The sequence below is a fragment of the Tachypleus tridentatus genome, chromosome 7 (assembly GCF_004210375.1).
Source record: "Tachypleus tridentatus isolate NWPU-2018 chromosome 7, ASM421037v1, whole genome shotgun sequence".
NCBI lineage: Eukaryota > Metazoa > Arthropoda > Merostomata > Xiphosura > Limulidae > Tachypleus > Tachypleus tridentatus.
In genome coordinates, this window is record NC_134831.1 from 34,986,206 (window position 1) to 35,005,438 (window position 19,233).

At 32.9% G+C, this 19,233-nt stretch overlaps 1 long non-coding RNA gene across 1 annotated transcript in view; it reads right to left on the reverse strand.

The window, feature by feature from the left end:
- LOC143255419 (uncharacterized) overlaps positions 1-19,233 on the reverse strand; it is an 82,203-nt gene extending 62,970 nt beyond the window's left edge. The window contains exons 1-2 of the long non-coding RNA XR_013030636.1: positions 18,934-19,233; positions 1,423-1,616 (exon numbers count right to left, since the gene is read on the reverse strand). This is a non-coding gene — a long non-coding RNA (uncharacterized LOC143255419). The remainder of the gene's footprint in view (positions 1-1,422; positions 1,617-18,933) is intronic.

A 19,233-nucleotide genomic window follows, 5' to 3' on the forward strand; every position in this document is an offset into this window, starting at 1 on the left:
GAATACAAAAAAATTGTGTGACTTAAAGTAATGAAATCAAAATTGGCAGCCAAACTGGTAGCTACAGTTGTAGCATCGATAATAATTTTACAGCAAATATTCATTTACTAGAAACATTAGAAACGTGAATAGATTTTTATGGGAATATTTTCAGAAGTATTTTTTGTTGATGTTTTCTACTTTTACCTTCTAAATGGAGCTTAAGTGAGCTCGTATTTCAAACCATAATACATTTGTTTGAAAAATAAATGAATCTTAATTGAACTATGTGTCCTGTTCTTGCAAAATTATTCATGATCCTCATTTTTGGAACTTGGGTAAATTATAAGCAACATTTGCGAGTGGGCTCTATCTACAAGTCGCTATCCTTAACCCTAGCATTTAAATTCACAATTAGGGATGGTTATACAGATTGTTCTTCTTAACATTTCCTCAAAGCTTCACAAAACACTGAGTAGAAGTATACTATACATACGTTATATATTTGTACACGATATTTATATCAATAGGTATGAACTGTTATGAAATGAAATTTCTCAAATCCATATTAATAAAACTATATTTCGACTGGTTTCATTCTGTCAAAACTTACCACAGAAATAAATCACAAGATAACTTGAAATAGTTCTCACAGAATTAAAACATAGTTGATAAGTAAGTGAGACAGGATCTAATTAATATTTCTTCAAGTTAAACATTTGTATATTTAAGCTTTAAATTAAAAACAAACAACAATTTCTTCTTAACATATAGGATGATCTATAACGGGGATAAAATCACAGTATTAAAGCCAACTTAGAAGAATCTACCATAGAACAATTGACACTGCAAGAGATACAAAAGTTTGGTCTACCCAAAACAACGCATGCAGCTGAGCATGTGAAATAACTCTGTGAAAAAGTGTTTAGAGATAAAATAGACATGAGAAGTATAATTTGTTTTTGTAATGTCCAGCTTCCCATTTCTGGCTGTAAGATTAAATACTTGATAAAGGATTGGGACTTCATGACTACAAGCATATCCATATGAGTGAGTAATGTGCAAAGTCTTGTTTTCATTTTTATCATTATAGCTGTTCCCTGTAGTTGCTGAAAGACATTTTAACCAAAGAAAACAATTGTGTTTTGAACATATAAAAATAAAAAACTTTTAAGAATTTGGGTGCTGTGATCATTTCTGTTTTTAACTTAAGCAAAGCATTAAGTCACACAAATTCTTGAAGGATCTGGAAATTGATTTTGAAATACCTTAATTTTATCTGGTGGAAGGCTCTCTTAGAGTTATTAAATCAAAGTTTTCTACAACCATCTCAAAGTATTTACATACAAAATTGAAAAAAGGGAAGACATTCTAATAAGGAGAAAGTTGAAAATTCAATCTTCTCTTTCTCCTTGGCTGTAAATATTGCTTGGTAACACTTACCATGAGAAGATCTGTATTAAAATAAAGATGTTCACCTTCAATCATCTCAACAGTCATAATTTCAAATGACCAGATGTCAACCTCAGGCCCATATTACTTCACTGTTACAATTTCTGAAGCCATCCAGCAAGAAATGCCAGCCATTGCTTGTTTACTTCACTCTGGTGTTATTACAGCACATAATCCAAAGTCAGCTACATGATGGAAAGAATCAAGAATAACAATGTTTTCATGTGAGAAAAAATGAAGACATTTAGGTTGAAGACATGAAGGTATTTAATGATGACTTGGAGAGAATTTCAAGTTAGTCTTACAAAATTAACTTAAAGCATATTAACAATTGTTACAGTTTTGTAGTCAGTTTGTTAGTATCAACTTAGGTAGCAAAAGTTAACTGTTAAAACTACTTCTACTTTATCCAGTTGTATAACATCCTTTTTGTCCATTCTCCTCCTGTAAAATCAGCTTTTTTACAAAACTTTTTTTCAATATTCACTTAAATTTATAACAAAATAAAATTTTATTACCATTTGTTACAGATAATTTAATAAAAACATACTCAAATAGTTAACTCAAATTTTGATTTGTTCTTCTTCTATTACAAAGTTTGATTGTAAAATAAAAATAATAATCCAAATGCACAAATAAAATTTGTCAACATACAAAAATTTGTTACAGTCTGCTGATTTGTACAAGTTTGTTGCTTAGTTTCAGAACAAAGAACTTGAAACAAACTGTTGTTTTGATGTTACTGGTGTTAAAAGAATGTAAAATCCAACTAAATACACAATTTGTATCACCAGATGGCTGCTATATATGTAAACATTTCCACTAATAAAGTAGAAAACAATGTTTCAACCTTCTTAGGTTATCTTCAGGTCATCGTTAACCTTATACACCTTCAAGTAGTCTATGACAATTTCTTTCATTAAAGGGGGCTAGCATGTTACTTGGTAATACACATATGTAAAACTTAGTTTTTATGTCAAATCACAGTCATATTCATTAACAGAATAATGCATAGCTATGTCATGTAGGTGGTTTTGTTTCAATATATAGTGTAAGTTTACCAAGAAACATCAAATTAAGATGAGAAAATATTCAATACTTTACATAGCTAAAAGAAATATTTAGGATTTATATTTCAATAATATTTAAAACTTTAATATTAAAGTAAAAATGAAAGAAATAAAGAGCCACAGCATAAAATATCAAATATAACAGTAACAATTTAAGATAAATAAAGAATGGATATATATTATCTTAAAAAATAAAGACACATCGAATTATCAAAAGGTAGACATTTTGTACTGCATATAAATATTGGAAACACTCTGATGCACATGCAAATATTTTATATTTCTGAGTAAATATGATTTTTATATAATGAAGTAAATTAGAGCTATCATGTAGGGATTCAACAAATTCATAATACATGTTTATGATTACTTACAAATGAAATGAATTATTTTTAACAACAAAAATCATGGTGTAGACATTGAATTCTGGCAAAATATTTAAAACCAACGGGTATACAAATTGTTATAAGAACGAGTAAGTGCATATTTTTTATTAAACATTGTTATTTTATCCAGGTGTGTGAGAAACAATATTTCAAATCTATCTTTTTCCTCCAACTAGTTAGAGCCAAATACAATTTTACTGAATAACAGAACTAATCAGTTTGGCTGGATGGTGAGAGACAAAAGTTTCTATGAAACTATCTATACACATAAGATAAAATCTACTAATCATTACAACTTAAAAGCTGTAAATTGCTGAAATATTGTAAAAGTTCTAAATTATTGTAAAACACGTTAACTACAGAAATATTTCCTTTTCCATCATAATTTCTTTACTGTGGCTAAATATTAGAAGTATATAAAAGAGAGACTTGTATTATTATTTGTTTTAGATAGTCCTGATTTTCAATGGACAATAGACAAATTAAAGTAATCTGGAAAAAAGAAATCATCTGTAGTTAATTTGTTTTTTGATAACCAAATCTGAAAAGTTTGCAAAGTCATTACGTTTCAAAACTTAACTAGTTTTATGCTCTAATCCATTCAAACTAACATATTCAAACTTTTAATGTCCCTATGGATTACACTGTTGAGATGCAGAAATTCTTCTCCTTGAAGAACCTGAAAGATAAAGATTTTTAACTATTACTATAATTTCAATTCAGTGTGCTTGTTGCTTTTATTTCTTTATATATGGATATGTTTATATATATCTGTAGAAAACAATTCAAACATGAGATGGAATAAGGGAATGTTAATGTTTGTTTATTTTCATAAACAGCAGATATAACCACTTTGATCTCATTGTTGGTTGATATATTAGTTGTTTTAACATCCACTGGAGCACCCACCATAAATCTGCCCCTGAGAAAAGCACTGGCTTTGCATGTCAAGACCAACAACCTTGAGTAACTGCCCCTGTGCAACATTAATCTTAAGTTGTTTTAGTACTTTGTTATATCACTAACATTTTTAATAAAAAACTTCAAACAAATCAACAAATGGTTTCAAGTTTTGTTATTTATATATTTCATTTTATATTTTCAGAACATAGATAAAGAGCAATATTAAATTATACTTCTATAGCTAATCAACATGACATAAAAGCCATTGCTGGAATGGACTGTTGGCAAATCATCCTGGCTATTATATACATTAGATGTTGTTATATAAATGAAACTACTTGCTATGCTCAGATTATTAGGTTCACATACTCAATATAACAGAGATGGACCAGCCATGCATCATGGCACATGGGCCCTCTCAAAAGAAATGAATGAGTAACACATGACTGTCAATTGGTGGGATGGTATAGGCCTTACCTCATAATAAGATGGCATGGTTCCCAAAAATTGTTTGGTTCTTGAATTTTATACAAAGCTACAAATAGCTAGTCATCACCACCCACCACCACTGCTTGGGCTACTCTTTGAGTAATTAATAGTGGGATTCACAGTCACATGAAAATACTTCCATAGCTGAAAGGACAAGCATGTTTGATGTAACAGGGATTCAAACCTACAACCTTAACACTACAAATTGATCACCCTAACCATCTGGGCATGCCAGGCCCCCAGAAACAGAATATTCCACCTTTACTAAACAACTATGATATTGTATCTTGAACCCATTTAATTATAAAAGTAATACCTATGAACATTTCTACTGAAGCAACATGACAAAAGCTTTTGTTGGAACATGCTATTAACAAATTGCATTGACTATTCTTTATATTAAAAGTTGTTATGTAGGCAAAAATCTCTTTTCAATGTTGTTTCTTTTACAATTTGCCTCCTTAAAAAGATGTATATGTACACATGCTTGTCTGTCTGTGATTTTTATTTTTAATACAAGGAACCACTTCTTTTCTCTGTTGTTTTCTGCTACTTTGCCTCCTTGGATAGATGTATATGCACATGGATAAACAGTACTTAGATGCACACCTTCAGAGGTCTCTTGGTATGGGTGCGAAATTTTAGGTTTCTAAAATCTGAAGATATGGCTGTCACATATTCTTTCCTATATGTTTTTTCCTAGCTTCTTTTCTAAACAGATGCACAAATATGTGAATAAGCAATAAAACTCAGATGCACAACCTGAAAGTCCACTTAGTATTGATGCCAATTTTGAGGTTTCTAGGCTCTATCCTTTGGAGATATGGTGGTCCTTCACATGCAGAGAAAAACTCTTCTGTTATTATTAGTAAACAATGTTATTAGCACAATACTGTTTACATTATATACTCAGCAGATTTTTCACGTTTCTAGTTCATCCCAAAAGACTAGGCCACCACCTGCAGTATTTTTAAATGTGTGTTCTTTATAACTTGAACGAGTTTTGTCATTTGGAATATTTATAAATTCTAAAACTAAAGTTTTAGTTTATTTTAAGACTGTTAAAGTTTTATTTTATTTGAACTCTCAGCCCTTTCTTATTCTTATTCTTTTTCCAATTAATAACTTCTATGACAGAAGATTCAAAATATACTATACATCAAAGGCATAAGTTTTCACTGATATTCAGTACAGTTAAATCTTGCCAACAGTAAATTAACAAGAATATTTACAAATTTGTTGAAGATGTGCTTTCTTATAATGCACTGGAAGTGAAGAAAGAGCCACACAGTTTACACTATGATAACCACATCACTTTTACACAGAAATTCACTATTACTGGCTGAAATGTTATTTTAAATATTTTTATCGCTCAAGATATTAAAGTTTTAGAAGTGTCCAATTTTGTTGTCAAGTGTAGAGAGTTTTAAAAAGGAACTTCAATAGTTATTGAACAGATTTTGAAAAATTACTATAATCAGACATAAGAGCCACACAGTTTACACTATGATAACCACATCACTTTTACACAGAAATTCACTATTACTGGCTGAAATGTTATTTTAAATATTTTTATCGCTCAAGATATTAAAGTTTTAGAAGTGTCCAATTTTGTTGTCAAGTGTAGAGAGTTTTAAAAAGGAACTTCAATAGTTATTGAACAGATTTTGAAAAATTACTATAATCAGACAGTATAGTCTGAACACATTTTGAAAAATTACTATAATCAGACATCTTCTGTAAAAAGAAAGGAAAAAACAACAAAAACCTCTGTACTAAAAACAATCAATATATCATGCTTCTTTACCAACTGTTGTTATTTCGTTTTCAGACAGACAGGTTTACATGAGAACATTATTCAAAGAGCCAAGTACCAAATAATATACCATTATCACCTAGACAAAGTTTAAAATTTCATTTATATATCATTCTTTAATAAAGTCATTTATAAATAATCTTTTCCTTACTCAAGATTCTGCCAGTAATCATATATCTAATACAAATATCCACACCAAAGTTCTTCCAATAATTCTTCATGAAGTAAAAAATAATGTAGCTATACTTCTTCAGCACTCTTTCAAGAGTTAGATTATTATTATCCAGAACAGTGTTTACAAACGTGTGATACATATACTTCTGGTATCACACAAGATAATTTTAGGTGGTATGTGGAAGAAGATTTATTTTTTATGATGGTGTGTCTGAGCCATCATAGATTACTGGTTAAGAACAGGATTTCTGAAGTGCAATGGTAAAGATTGTGAAGGAAATGAGATAAAGTAGTGATAGCTATGAGAACCAATTTAATGAATCACCAAAACTGTTTGATAGTGTAAAAGTACCAGCTGCAAAGAAACCAAAAATATCATGTAAATATGATGAAAATTATTTGTAAATTGGATTTTGATGAACAAGCAATGAAAGAAGGCCTAATTCATTATGTGCCGTACGTATGGAGACCTCAAGCATCATTTTGAAACAAACCATGAGGAATACCATGTGTAAGCTATTGAATTTTTCAAAGAAAAGAGAAGGGACATTCCAGCCTCCCAGAAAGTAAAGCACACTGTGGCAGGTGATGATAATGTGAAATCTGTGGAAACCTCTTTTGTATCATCATATGTAACTGTAAATACCACAGCTATTGAAGTAAGAGGAGAGACACTAATCAAATCTGTTGCCAAAGAAGTGATGATGGGAAGCAATGCAAGCTAAACAATAGATATATGTTCAATTAAACAACCGAAATATATCATTCCAAGGCAAGCTTATATCAGTATTCTACATGCAAGACAAAGTTAATGCAATGATTGCAAAACTGGAGCTCTGGGGTACACATTTTGGTTGTAGTGAACTGGAATTTTTTCCATTTTTCATTCACATGGCTATGAACTCATCTGAAACACTTGCTGAAAATATTTTGAACATAATGAAGAGACACTTGAAGGACTTCATGAAAGATCTTCATAAGTATTTTTCCAAATGTGATGGTAGATGTAAGTGGATGAGAAAATACTTTTTCATCACTTTGCACACATTACCAAATAACTTGATACCTTCAAACAAACAACAGCTTCTGGAGATCGCTTCACAAGGTGTCTTGAAGTAAAAGTTTGTGTTGAACAAAAATCACATTATTTTACTTGCACATTAATACACAGTACCCAACCTTATCAGAGAAGGTAGTTAGGTATCTTTTATCATTTCCCACTAGACTGCGTATACAAGCGAGTTGAGATTATCGGTGTTGGTTAATATCAAAACTTAAAAAGGAATCTTATTTTTGATGTAGAATCTCATCTTCATCTTACACCAAGCTACATCATACCGAATATTTCTTTACTGGTTATAAACAGTTTCATTCTTCTCACTGAGAAACATATTTTTGGAGATTCATTTTTATACTGATAATATTTATTATTCATTATAGCATGAATTCTGAAGTTATTTTAACTTTGTTATAACAATGTCATTTTGACATGAGAAAAAATAATGTTTTGAAATTAATACAGTAAAACCTGTTTAAACCAGAAACTGGAAAAGGTGGAAACCTGTACAAGCAGTAAATATCAAAATTTTGCAGCATTATCTTAATTATCAGCATTATCATTTCTTTTATAAAAGGCCCTCTACATATGGAATTTGCATAACATAGATGTAAAACTATCTCTCATATCAATCAACAAGTATGATTAGAACCTGAGTAAGGCAGAAAAAATATTTTTGATTAAATATTAAATCTTATTTGATTAATAATTTCTTTAAATATTTCTTTAAAAATAAATTATTGTTTAAATAATAATGTGTTTAAATATTAATAAATTCTCAGACATTTTGTTATAGTAAATATTGGTTAGATATATTCTGTTCATTTTTTCTGCCATCATTATTCCAAAGGTCACTATTCAAATAAATTACTGACTGCACTTTTGGAAGAATTTGCTGACAAAAAACAAGAGAACCCATGGGTAACAGGTAAAAGTGAAAATCTGCACTGTTTCAAAAATTTAAGGAAGAGTCAACTTCCTGTGAAATGGAAAGCGAATAATAAAGCATGGATAACAAGTGCTATATTTCATAAATTTTTGAACAAGTTAAACAAGAGAATGGAACAAGAAAATAGGAATATTGTACTTTTCCTGTATAATGCAATTTGTGACCCAAAAGTTTAACTTTCAATTGTTTGCTTAGTCTTTCTATCTCCATGTACAACATCAGTTCTACAGCCAGTAGATTTTGGAATTATACAGTTTATAAAATTGAAATACATAATACTAATCCTTCAGCATATTTTTGCAAACATGGACGACTGTAAGGGAGCATCTGAAATGAACATGAAAATTGACGTGTTAGATGCAATTGCATTTTCATGTCATTCAATCAAATACATAAAAGATGAATGTGTAATAAAGTGCTTTTGAAACTGTGGATTTATTCTCGATAATGGCAGAGATTGTAGAGAAGTTATTTGTTATGATGATTCTAGTGAAATCCAAACTTTGATTGAGAAGATTGATGCAGATGACTCTGTAAACATGAAAAGTTTTGTGACATTTCCCAATAATGTTTTAACAGAAACTGATGAAATTGATCTAAAATCTATAATAGAATCACAAGATGGCATTCTCTTTCAACTGCTTGAGAAAGCCCACTGAAAAAATGAAAGAATTGTGATTGCACACTTTCTTCAAATAAATTTAAGATCTTGTGGGATGTTGGGGGCTCGAGCACGCACATCTCACTCTCCTGATTTCTAAACTTCTTATATAAAACTAGCAAATTGGAGGTTAAAGTTGAAAAACAATGTATCGTCACTGCATTGTGGTTCCTACTTCATCAGTCACCTCCAAAACCAAGGATACATTGTTTAATCCCACATTGTAGCTTGTATCCTGGAATTGTGTTTTAAAAATATGCAGTGTACTCAGAGCAATTTGAATGTGTTTTGTTTATGGCTTCAAAACTTATGGTTATAATATACATAGAATGAAATGAAAATCAGTGTATCAAAAGCAATTGTGGCTACATCCTACAATCTCTCACATAAAAATTATCGTATTATTTATTACCAAAATTTTAAAAAAGTAAACCTGTGAGAGTGATACGTAAAATTATTCTTAAACCAAGTGTTACTCAAAATTGTCCTACTAAGTTAAATAGGTATTACCTTAGCGTACACTCTACAGAATGTAAAATTAAAATTACAGAAGAATTAACTAATATGTAACACTAAGAACACTTTCCCAGAGTTCATCTCTTACAAGGTAACTATCCACACAGTTCACAAGGTTCAGATGTTTCACATCACACAATATTAATAGTTCAGTAATTAAACCTTCTTTATCAGGTTGCTAGGTTAAATAAATCTTCTTAACAGCAACTTCCAACCCAGTTCCTCTTTCTACGGCTTTATGTACCACTCCAACAATTAAAGAAATATCATCAGAATCTGTAATGTTCTTGTACATAAAGACAATACCAGATTCTCGTGATAAAATTATTGTGCTTTAAAAAACAAATAAACAATGGAAAATCACCTGTTTAAATTATATGTACAATAATAAAACTGTATGCATATCTTATTATACAGGAAACACAATATCATACATAACTGAATGTCTCTCATTATATGAAGACTACCATAAAGTATCAATAAAAATAAACAGTAGGTAAAATTGACACATGTAAGCACCACTTTTTAAAATATCATTAATAACTTTTTGGAAGTGATTCTGGTGTTACAATCGAGATGTACTAGTAGTGTGACAATTTTAGAATCTTTTCAGCTAATCATTCGTGAGTGAATTAATACATTGAAGTAAATGTATGCTTTTAAGTACAAGAATATCAATGACACTATTGATTATTCTGCTCCATAAATCTTGTAAATTTGTGTATGACCAAATATGCTTTAAAATTTCACAAGGTAATGATGTCTTTATACACTGTTATTTTACTCTACAGAAGTTACTAAATGCTCTCTTTTAATCACAATGTGCAGTTATTCAGTTTCAAATTTTAACTTTATGAACTATGTAACTATTTTTGCTGGGACTTAAATAGCTATTTTTAACACAAATATTTGTTGATGTAAAATGAAATAGCTGTATTTGTGTGAGATGAATCAAACTGTCCACTTGTTTTTCTGCATTTTTTTAATTCCTTGGTAGGTCAGAAAATGGCATGGAGTTCCTTATATTGAACATTTTTATATCTTATAATTTAAATCACATTTTCAATACATTAGGAATATCATTCTATAGACTGGTTAAGCAGCACATACATTTCCCCTCTTCATCACATATATTTAATGTTATAAATGTCATTACTTTCTCGACTGAAAATGCATTTCCATGCACTTAGGTCACGGTAGGAATTTTGGTTAAATTATGATTTCGTTCATTATGAACGAAAAATAACCAGGGGCGGTCAGAAACTGCTGTTTCTCTTCACCCCACACATGGCAAGAATAACTAGTGTAAGTGAGAATAGGAGTGATGGAGTAAGGTTCCAATGGCTGGCGAATGGTTTATTTTTCCGAATGTGATGGTCATAGATGACCGCGAGTCTAATATGGTATAAATTTTCATCAGGAGGAGCGTCATGAAGAGCTGAGAGTCAGCACGGTAAGGCCCGCCGAAGAGAGGACGAAGGGAGATCCAGAACCACATCCACAGGCTTACGATGAGATGTGTTTAGATTGATTGACGTGGAGAGAGCAGGGAGATGCAAACACAGTGCGTCGACATGGACAGGAGTTGTTGTCACGAGACGTTATGATTATTTGAAATTTTGAGAACTAAAATGATAATAGAATTTATGTTTGAATACAGTAAGTCAAATGACGTGCCTCTTCTCAGGGCCGGGATCTATAGATCCAATCAAACGGAAATTTAGCTGTGGGGGGAAACGGGAGTACCCCGAGAAAACCCACTTTCACTGGTGAGGCGCCGAAAGAAACCAACCTCACCAGTGCCCGATGCTGAAAAGGAAAACATAAATGGTTATACACTTGAGTTTACATTCATGGCGTGTATGTAATTATAAGGCGAGAGGTATCATTGCCAATGCAGCACGGGTAGCTGCTAATAGTGGAATTTGGTTTGTTAATGGTGTCCGGTTTTTTGCTTTCTTATAGTATTTAGCTGCAAGATAGATGAGTCTCTTTTTGAGAGGCGGGATGGAGCTAGCTCTATTAATGTATGCTAACGGAGCATATCTGGGAAGACGGAGCTCGAGACGGATGGCCAGATTTTGGGCTTGTTGCAATTTCTTAAGATGGGTGGAGGGAGCGGATACCGTAATCATGTTACCGTATTCGATTATTGACCGAATATAGGTTTTGTAGATGGCGAGAATCGTGCTAGATCTACACCCACGGACTATGCTGCTGATGCGTCTTAGGTAAAAGATACGTTTATAAATTTTAGAAAGGATTGACTGAAAGTGATTTGTCCATGTTAGCTTTCTGTTAAATATGATGCCCAGGAATTTAATAGTAGACGAAAATTGAATTTCAGTGTTTGCCAATTTCAGTTTGACTTTGGGAAGGGATTTATTCTTCCGCGTAATTTTACGTTTAAATATTATGGCCTGCGTTTTGGAGGCATTGAGTTCTACTCGCCAGGTATTACACCAGGTGGTAATCTTGTCTAATGTGGCTTGAACTTTTGTGGCAGTGAGGAAGGGATCACGTGATATGCTCCATACCGCGATATCGTCGGCATATTGCGACGCATAAGTATGTTTGAGCGGCGGGAAGGGAATATCATTGACATAAAGAATGTATAACAAAGGGCTGAGTACTGATCCTTGGGGAACTCCCGCTGAGAGGGGAACAGTGTGAGATGTAGCATTCCTGATTTTAACTTTAGCTAATCTGTCATCAAGGAAACTGGAAATCCAACTCATTAGGGTAGGCGGAAAGTTGAACTGGAAGAGTTTAAATTTAAGCCCTTGGTGCCAAACAGAGTCAAAAGCCTGTTTTACATCTAAAAATAAGCCAACTGTGGTGTGATTTCTGTTGAAACCTTGAGTAACTGATTCGGTAAGCCGAACTAAGTGATCAGCTGTCTGTCTATTTTTGCGGGAAGCGTTTTGTATTTCAGAGAGAAGTTCTTGTTTTTCCAGGTACCATGTTATACGATTAGCTAATACCTTTTCTAACAATTTTCCAATGTTGTTAAGTAGACTAATGGGTCGATAATCTTTGGGGTTGCTGGATGCTGGGTTAGTTTTAGGTATGACTTTAATAATGGCAGATTTACACTGTGGTGGATAATAGCCAGAATAAAAGGAAATGTTGAAAAAAGCGGTTAGATGTTTTAAGAATAAAGGCGAAGCTTTTTTGAGAATGATATTTTGTATACCATCCTCGCCTGGGCCGGTGTTTTTTAGAGTTTTAATAATCAGTTTTATTTCGGCTGGTGTGATTGGCTTGACTAGATTTTGAAGGGCAGTGCTGTAGACAGAGTTATCGTGAGGCAAACGGCATGGGAAATGTGAAGTGAACGCTGCCATGTTATTTTGGATAAAATTTTGGACCGTGTACATATAAGAATGATTAAAATGCGGTGAATTGGGGGTAGAGAAAACCTGCTTGTAGTGTTCAGCGAGTAAGTTGGCTTTCTCTATGTCATTAGTTGCAACAGTGTTGTTGTATTTTAGATTAGGAATTTTGCTGGTTGAGTTGTCATTACAAATACTTCTGAACTTTTTCCAGAATGTGGCTGGGTCTTTATAAGACTTGTCTAAAGAGTCACAAAACTCGTTCCAGTTTTGTTCTCTTTGTTCGTTGATGCGGCGCTTAATTAGGCTGGTTACCCGATTAATTTCTGTTTTAATCATGGGGTTACGGGAAGTTATGAACTGACGTCTGAGTCTGCGCATTTTGGTGATTAGTGTGTGTATTTCACGTGTTAGTTTCCATGAGTTTTGAGTTTGGGTTGTTGTTAATGCGTCGCTTGGGAACTATTTTTTGTATGGTCTCTGTTGTTGCATTAGTGATTTGAAGTAAATATTTGTCGATGGTGTTAGGGTCGTTAGCATGAGTAATAACTGGAGGTAAGTTTGGATCAAGGAATTCCCAAAAAGAATGCCAATTGGTGGCAGAGAAATCAAACAGATATGGGAGCGAATTGGAGGTTTGAGTATCGGCGATATTTAAAGTTACTGATATAGGGTAATGATCGCTCCCAATGTCAGGGAGAACTGTAAAATCTTGGATGTGGAGAGATATGTTTGACGTGAATAGTACTAGGTCGAGTATGTCTTGGTTCCCATCATGGTGAGTGTGAGTTGGGATATTGTTGATGCCCACTATAAGACCATATTGAGAAATAAAGTTATTTAGAATTATACCGTTTCGATTAATTGCTCTACAGTTAAAAGTGTGGTGTTTAGAATTGAGATCACCAATAATAATTGAATGCGGGAAGGTGTTAACTACTTGGAGGAGTAGATTGGTATCAGGGTGGTACATTTCCATGCACTACTTACCTTCTCTTATATAAATAGCTATTCACATGCATTGCTACCCTCTATAAGCTAAACATTTTTACATGCATCCCACAAGCCTTCTGCCTCCCCTCCATTTGAAATGACTTATTCTAATGTGTCTCATGCAATTTATCAGCACAACCCTCAACCAGTGAGACTGCCACATATTCAGGGTTACCCATGTTATTTCCTCTATTTAATTGTACCAGACTAACACTACTAGTTTTGCCAAAAATTGAAAGATTCTGCTTTAAAAAAGAAAGAAAAGTGGGATGTGTGAAACAACGCAAGTATCTATCGAAAATCCAAATTATAGTATCGGAAAATTATATTATACCTGCGTTCATATGAATACCTTGAATCCCCTCCATAATCGAAAGGACCAGTGCAATGGAATAAGAGAAGCATCCTTTGAAAGCATAGAAAGAAAACATCTGGAAACAAGAGAATAGGATGCAAAGAACTGATGTGAGAGACTGTACCACAACTGAACTCTTTGTCCATTGAAGAAAATTATGATACATGTGGATGGAAAACAGTATCCAAGTGGTGTGTGAGAAAACAATGGAACTGCTTCTGGTGGAGTGACTGAGGCACGAGATCACACTCAGAAAGCCAACTACATCCAAAATTCATGTTACTTGGAACTGACATTCATGCATGGATAGTGTGAGGAGCATACTGTCTACACTTCAAGTTCAGAAGGTGTAATAACATTAATAACAATGAGAAATTACCATCAAAAGGTAAATAAGGCTCCTGAAAAATTAAAGAATAATAAAAAATAACTTACAGAGCCAAAGTTGCATGGAAATTTGAAGAATGGCTACACATCAAAGAAAAGAGCCCAAAATATATGCAATTCAATGCCTACATTTGGACACACACACTCAACTTTGTCTTCTGAAATTATCTTATAAAATTCAGCAAGACTGAATCTGTTTATAACAGATTTTTGTTGCACTGAACTTATGGTGCACATATGAGTAAAACTGCTGAAGTTTGGCAGAAAGATTAGTGTCCAAGTCTTCTGGGTAAGCATCAATTTGCTTTTAAGAACACTGTGAGTACCTTTCAGTTTCAGCAGATGAAGTGACATCATTGACACATCACTTGGGAAAGAAAATCTCTTTGCTATGTCTTTGTACACCTTTTCTCTTCTTCTCATCCGGGTATCTAATTTGTCAACAATTGTGCAGAAGGTGGTGATATGAAATTCATCTCTGGCATTCAGATCTACTTTTGCATCTCAGTCATTGAGTACCTTCTTCCTGACACGTTTGAGCTGCATTGTAATCAATATCTGGTAGGATTTCCTTTGATACTGCATCAAATCTTTCAAAGTCATCCCTTAAAGCATGTAGCTGGTCAGCTTATGACCCGTACAGATCTCTACGTTTTTAAGTTCACATCCTCATTTTGCAGAACTTGACTTGCCTTATGAAACTTTTGCAAAATCTCATCCCACATGATCAACATAAAGACAAATTCAAGCTCTTGCATAGAATTTGAAATATTGTCTGCTTCTCTTCTAGTGTCTCCCTTTGGTGACTGGTTTGAAAATTTAAGTTTGCAAACTTCATTTAAGTACTGAGATATCTGGTTTGCCATTTCATCAGTAATATGACTTTTCAGTTCCAGAAAGGTTAAAGAGCATTTAACAGGCTGCCCATCTTTTAAGTATCAAAGTACAACACTTAACTGATCTATATGTGATAGAAGAATTTACTTCATCAACAATGAATGTGTGGACCTTCTGAACCAATGGTTTAATGAGTTCTTCATAGGTAATTTAGGACAAGTAGGAAGGATTTCCTTTTCCAAAATTTCCATATTTTGAAATGTGTACTGCTAAAAATGGATCAAACTGACTTATGAGCTCAAGCAGCCCTAAAAAATTCCCATTCTGCAGTGAACCAAATTTCATCTGTTCCTCAAAAAGCCAGGCTACTTTCAACTAACCTACAAACAACAGCTGTTACACACTCCAAGACATGTTCCCAATAATTGCACTCTTCTTTAATTTGTTTTCCAACTCTTGTTACAAGCCTAAACCTTGTCTGTAAGTTAAGTATATTAGCATACTCTTGGTGAGTAGTGTTTCTTTCATGATGATCAATTGCAATAGTATTTTGCCAGTCACTGAACCCTTCTCTTTCAACAAAATGCGAGGAAAATTTAGGGGCAAAGAGATGATAGTGAATACAATAATCACTCTCTCTTGTATAACTCACCATTGGCTTTTACCCAAAAAAAAAATGTTTTTGTAAACAGTATCTCATTGACTTGTTACAAAAACATAATAAAATGTAAACTGTATTGGACACTGAACTACTAAATACCAGGTTAGGCCTAGACTACAGAGTGGACCGTAAGTCCCTACCCATCCATATGTTATTATGTTATATTCAATTACGCATGTATTATGAATTTGTTTTTTTTTGTTTTTTTCAGAGAAATATGGCCGATGTATGCTCATTTACACTTGAAGAACATATTGTAACAAGTACATGGATACATGAAGGCAAGAATACTGGTGATAACTATCTTTGGGGATACATAAAGGGCATTGTGTCTAAACAACATTATAATACTAATGATGAGTTGGAGGCAGCTGTTACCAAGGCATTTGGAACAATAACCCCTGTTATGTCAAGGAAAATGTCTCACAGAACACGACATCACATAATATTATGCAGCAAGAATGAGGGACAGCACACAGATACACTGGATACATAAGATATATGGATGGGTAGGAACTTACTGGCCACCCTGTAGAGTACCTTAATCCTAATCAAATATCTGAAGAATGTGTTGTAACCTCAATTTTGAGCTCAGTTTTGTCTTGGGGACTTTGGATGAGCGAACAAACCAGGCACATGTCTGAAACTATATCTGCATGACTGGATGCAAAGGCAAATTCAAAACGACAGCCTCAAATTGCGAGTAGTGAACTTCATTATTTCGGGCTACAGCAGTGTTTCTATTGTACTTACACCAAACTAGTTACAGTATTTAGGCCTAACATTATTGTCACTCATTTCTCAGATAACAACACTAATGTTAAGCCTAATGCTAATACATTGCAACTGAGGCCACTAATGTTAAGCCAAGTACTCAGTACTGACCTTGCTAACATGAACTTGTTCAATTCATGCACTTTTTCAGACAATTCTAAATTGATTTTGTTGATTTGTCGGTTCTCTACAGTATCTTCGTATGACCACAGTGCCACAGTACTGTACTACTACTAGTAGTATGGTGTATACATAACAATGTTAAGACTTGTTGTCGTACATGTCAAAGCCTCATGTAATTTGACCTAAAAGGTCTATCTAATTATCTCTTTTAGACTGCTCCTATCATTCAATTGTTTTCCTAGCTTTTTAGAAATGTAATACAACACATACTGATCTTAATTTATAGTCACAAAATAATTGAATTACACCTAAAAGTTAGTCGTTGTTGTCTCCATGTTTCTGTCTCGGATTGTTCATTTGTCTCATAACAAAATATCACCAGAAGGATGGGCCAGGTTGGGGCATTATGACGTCAGGATAGGATCAAGGAAGAAATGAGAAGAATACAATTGTGATCTGCATTTTTGGGTCTAAAAATGGCATATTTGACAATTTTTTTGGCTACTTATGAATGGGGATAAATACAAGGGTGCCTGATCTTAAATGTGATTTAAGACCGGACACCCTTGTTTTTATCCCCTAAGTAATTCTCAGCTTCAGATCTGTTTATATTATTACACAATCACAAGGGTATACATTATGTCCAAATACTCTAATAGGTTACATGTAATCTATGAATGGTGGTATTGCTAGAGTAGCATTCCTTTCTAAAATTTTTCTTGGTATGATAAATTTTAAAACATACTCGCACACAAAGGAGGTTCTTTTAACAGCAAGTTATCTGAAACCAAAAAAATTATGGCTCAGAAAAGGTTCAGTGAGAAACACAAAAATATTACAAAACACACAAATAATGCAATACTAACCCAAATAAAACTAAAACAAATGATATAATAACCCCATTATAATGTACAAAAATAGAAGTCAAAAAACATTAAACTAGCCACATCTCTGTACAGATCTGTCAAGATTTCATTTGACTTATGTTTCCATGGATTTATTCTCTTATTTTTCTGTAGATGTGACTGAATACAGCAGTAAAAGATAAAACAAGTTACACTGCCTATAATTTCTTGTAAGTAGCCACAGCAGAAGAAACAATTGAGAAAAATATTGTATATTCAAGGTAAGACAATATAATATATGATCAACTTTTACTTGAAGTTTTATCAACATTCTGTTCTGCTCTTAATAGTAATCTTTCACAAATCAATTTCTTAATTCAGATACTTAGTTTCTCAAAACTTTAGTCACTCACCAAGCCAAAGAAAACGTTTTTTTTTTAACAACGCAGAGTAAAGACAAACACAGCAGATGAGAACAAAAAAGTGACTAAAATTGAGTGTGGCAGTGAAAGAGTTTAGGGCATAATAGCTAGGGGAAAAAAAGTCTGTGGTTCTTCTCTTCTCTTGGTGCCTTAAGCACGCACTTATTTTACTTAATGGTTAATCCAGAATTGCTCCAGTTGATAGTTAAGCCTTTACAGTATATGATTTTACGTATTAATGACGATAATTGAAATCTTCAGAGTAAGTTACACCTGCAAGTCTGCTGCAAGGATTAAATTCATTTTTGCAGAAAATTTCAGCTCTGTGTTTATCCTTTATACTTTGTGTTTTTTAAACGTTTTATTTGAAGATTTTCTGTGATACATTTGATTTTTGGTAGGTCTCGAGGTATACTTTTATTTTTAGGAAGGTTGGTGTCAATTTGTGTCAATTTTTCTAAAGCTGCAAGTTTGTACACGTGAAATTATCATCACATTTTTTAATTTTGTCATATGTTTTTGTAATAAAATAAATTTCTTCTTTCCTATTTCGCCATAACATAATCAGATTCTTTCGATAAGGCTTACGTTTGTTAGTGGTAACTTTTGGCTTAGTTGGCTTTCTTTATAAGATAGTTCAAACGGAAGTTAAGCCGTAACTTTGATTTTAAAAGATTAAAGATATAAATATATGCTCAGTACTCACTTCGACGAAGTAAATTATTTTCGTTATATTTTTCAATACTCACAGAAATATATCACTTGTTAGGCCTGTATTAATCGTAAGGGATTCCACAACGATTAACTTTCCTTTTTACTGTTCTTTGGTCTAATTCCGTTTCGTAACATCTCGTCTCCTAATTTTTATTGTCTCTCTTCTTTTACTATTCATTTCAAATCTTTATATTTATTGATAACAATTTATTTATCTTTGGCACAGATAGCCTACTTGCTTCGCGCCATAAAACACCAAACCAAACTATTTATCATTACTTCCTTATCGTCTGTTTTCGGTATTCTAAACATCAATAAATTTCACGCGACACTCT